This window comes from Rhinopithecus roxellana, chromosome 12 (genome assembly GCF_007565055.1).
Source record: "Rhinopithecus roxellana isolate Shanxi Qingling chromosome 12, ASM756505v1, whole genome shotgun sequence".
In the NCBI taxonomy this organism is placed as follows: Eukaryota; Metazoa; Chordata; class Mammalia; order Primates; family Cercopithecidae; genus Rhinopithecus; species Rhinopithecus roxellana.
In genome coordinates this window covers 80,250,882-80,254,333 of record NC_044560.1, presented here as the reverse complement: position 1 = coordinate 80,254,333, position 3,452 = coordinate 80,250,882, and the positions used below count along the sequence as shown (strand labels likewise).

Here is a 3,452-nt window from a genome sequence, read left to right as displayed (position 1 = left end):
GGAGTTGCAGTGAGCCAAGATCATGCCACTGCACTTTAGCCTGGGCAAGAGAGCAAGACTCTGTCTCATAAATAAATAAATATATACATACATACATACATACAAAAAGAAAATACTTTTTTGTTGCTCCAATCTGTGAGCAAGAAATTTACTAAAACCTCAAGTGACATTCAACACCAAGTCGAAACTGTTTCTTTTCTTTCTGATTAACACAGGAACCGAGATAAACTAGCTTTAAATTAAAGGCCCAAACCCAGGCTTGAAAATACTAATTCCATTGAAAGGTTACATCTTTTCAGGAGCTCTGTATTTTGAACATGTGACATTGGAATACAATCTGGTAATTAGTTAGGTTGACTGAAGAGGTGACTTATTGGATAGTGGTAGAAAAGCCAAGGTCTAAGCCAGGTGTGGTGGCTCACGCCTGTAATCTCAGCACTTTGAAAGGCCGAGGTGGATGGATCATGAGGTCAAGAGATTCAGACCATCCTGGCCAAGATGGTGAAACCCCGTCTCTACTAAAAATACAAAAATCAGCGGCCGGGTGCGATGACTCACACCTGCAATCCCAGCACTTTGGTTGGCTGAGGTGGGCGGATCACAAGGTCAGAGGTTTAAGACCAGTCTGGCCAATATGGTGAAACCCTGTCTCTACTAAAATACAAAAAGTAGCCGGGCACGGTGGTGGGCATCTGTAGTCCCAGCTACTTGAGAGACTGAGGCAGGAGAATCACTTGAATCTGGGAGGTGGGGATTGCAATGAGCAGAGATCATGCCACTGCACTCCAGCCTGGGTGACAGGGGGAGATTCCGTCTCAAAAAAAAAAAAAAAAAAAGAAAGAAAGAAAGAAAAAAAAAAAAGGAAAGTTAAGGTCTGTGAATTTAAGATAGCCTGCAATACTCAAAGAAAATTTCAGATTCCTTTGCATGCTTTAAAGATTTATTAACAGATATATGTAGCTAGATAAACATATGCAAATACATACAGATATATAAAGATATCTATGTAATTTCCATTTATGAGTATGTTTTGTAAAAAAATAAATAAATAACCAAATTAAAAGTAAGTCAGGAGAGAGCTTCAAAACAGCCGGGTGGCCTCACTTCACATCCCAGCCTGTCCATCCATCCAGCAGCCAACGCAGCCATCAGAACCGGCACATCCTGCTCTGGGCTTTAAACATGACCACTTGCCTCCCCTGCCCTGTGAAAATGTTGGTGCTTTTTGCTTTCATCATCGCCTTCCACATCAACTCTGCAGCCTTGCGGGTGCATCGCCACCATCAACAATGCCTGGTGGGTAGGAGATGAGTTTTTTGCAGATGTCTGGAGATTGTGTACCAACAACATGAATTATACAGTAATCAATGACACATTTAAAAAGTACTCCATGCTCCAGGCTGTCCAGGCCACCGTGATCCTCTCCACCATTCTCTGCTGCATTGCCTTCTTCATCTTCATGCTCCAGCTCTTCAGCCTGAATCAGGGAGAGAGGTTTGTCCTAACCTCCATCATCCAGCTAATGTCGTGTCTGTGTGTCATGAATACAGCCTCCATTTATACAGACAGGTATGAAGACATTCACGAGAGAAACATGGAATTCTATTACCTGACCAAAGAAGGCAGCAATGGCTACTCCTCCATCCTGGTGTGGGTGGCCTTCACCTGCACTTTCAGCAGCGGCATGATGCACCTGATACTGAGGAAGGGCAAATGGAGTTCCGGAGCTTGGTTGCTTTTGCTGCAGTACAGAATCCACATTCAGATAACTATTTTGTATATAATCATTATTTTTTTGAGATTTTTCTAGCAAATGTATTGTTTCCTTTAAAAGCCAAAGAAAGAAAAAGAAAAAAATTCAAAAAGGAGAAGAGTTTTTGCATTCTTGAGTTCGGAGAATAGACTATGAAGGCTGGTATTCAGAACTGCTGTGCACTCAAAAGTCTCAAGACACAAGCAAAGTTCCAGCAAAGCTCAAATCCAAAAGCGCTTGGCGGGACATTTCTTAACCATAGGGCTGTGAAGGGAGGAGATGAGAGGCTGGGAAAGCCAGGTCTCTGGGGATGTGCTTCCTATAGGTTTTAGCTGGCTCAAGCTCCTCCCAAGTCGCTCTGCTAGTGGTAGGTGAAAGGGGGTGAGATGGGTTGCAGCAGAGGAATGACAGTTTCCTGAAAAGTTTAGCCCAAGTTCCAAGTGAGAAGCAGGTGTCGTCCCTGACATTCTGTCTGTATCCAAACCAGAGCCCAACCAACCCTCCGTTATAGAGGCGGGTCAGAAAAAGCTTCACCTAAATTTACTGACAGTGTCACCTGCTTGCCTTAGGAATGGCGATCCTTTACTTGCATGCCAGATTTATACTGACCCTTTGGCAAAACCTACAGTCCCCCCGCCCACCCCAGACCTACAGAATCAGCCTTCAAGGGATGAGGCCAGTAAATCTGCTTTTCTAACATGCTCCCTGGGCAACACTTCAGATGCATTGAAGTTGGGGACCACAGTCCCTGGGCCAGGTGAGCAGAGCTGCCTCATAAATGCTAGGATGTCATCATGTGGAGATGGGGAGGTGGGTGTAACCCCCACAGCAGGCCAAAACTTTGGCCTCCATCACCACAGCTGTCTACATCCAGGGTCACCAAACTCCATTCCTGGTCCATGTGAACTCATAGACACCTTCAGGGAGCGGGGTGCAGCCTCCTTCCCATTCTATACCAGAAGGCCTCTCCCTTCTTGTCCAGCCCTTCATGCTACACCTGGCTGGCCTCTCACCCCTATTTCTGGAGCCTCAGAGGATCCATCCACCATTCATTCATCAACATAAATCATGACATGCATGCATGTACCAGGCACAGGGGATACCCTCTCAAGACAATTTCCTTCTAGGGCTCATGGCCTAGTGGAGGAGACAGATTAATAATTAATTAGAAAAACTAGCAGGGCACAGTGGCTTACACTTGTAATCCCAGCACTTTTGGAGGCCGAGGCGGGTAGATCACCTGAGGTCAGGAGTTCAAGACCAGCCTGGCTGAAATGGCAAAATCCTGTCTCTACTAAAAATACAAAAGTGAGCTGGGCATTGTGGTGCATGCCTGTAAACCCAGTTACGCGGAGGTTGAGGCGGGAGAATCACTTGAACCCAGGAGACAGAAGTTGCTGTGAGCCGAGATCGTGCCACTGCACTCCAGCCTGGGCAACAGAGAGAGACTCCATCTCAAACAAACAAACAAAACCCAAAAACACAAGAAACTAATTACACAGTGTGATGAAGCTGCAAAGAACACCACTAAGAATTCAAAATCAGCCTGGCACAGTGGCTCACCCCTGTAATCCCAGCCCTTTGGGAGACCGAAACAGGCTGATCTTGAGGTCAAGAGTTCGAGACCAGCCTGGCCAACATAGTGAAACCCCATCCCTACTAAAATTACAGAAAAATTAGCTGGGTGTCATGGCAGGTG

The 3,452-nt window shown here is 45.7% G+C and overlaps 1 pseudogene; it reads left to right on the top strand.

Annotated features, from left to right (window-relative positions):
* Window positions 1–1,212: 1,212 nt before the first annotated feature.
* On the top strand, window positions 1,213–1,810 carry LOC104667899 (annotated as a pseudogene).
* The last annotated feature ends 1,642 nt before the right edge of the window (window positions 1,811–3,452 follow it).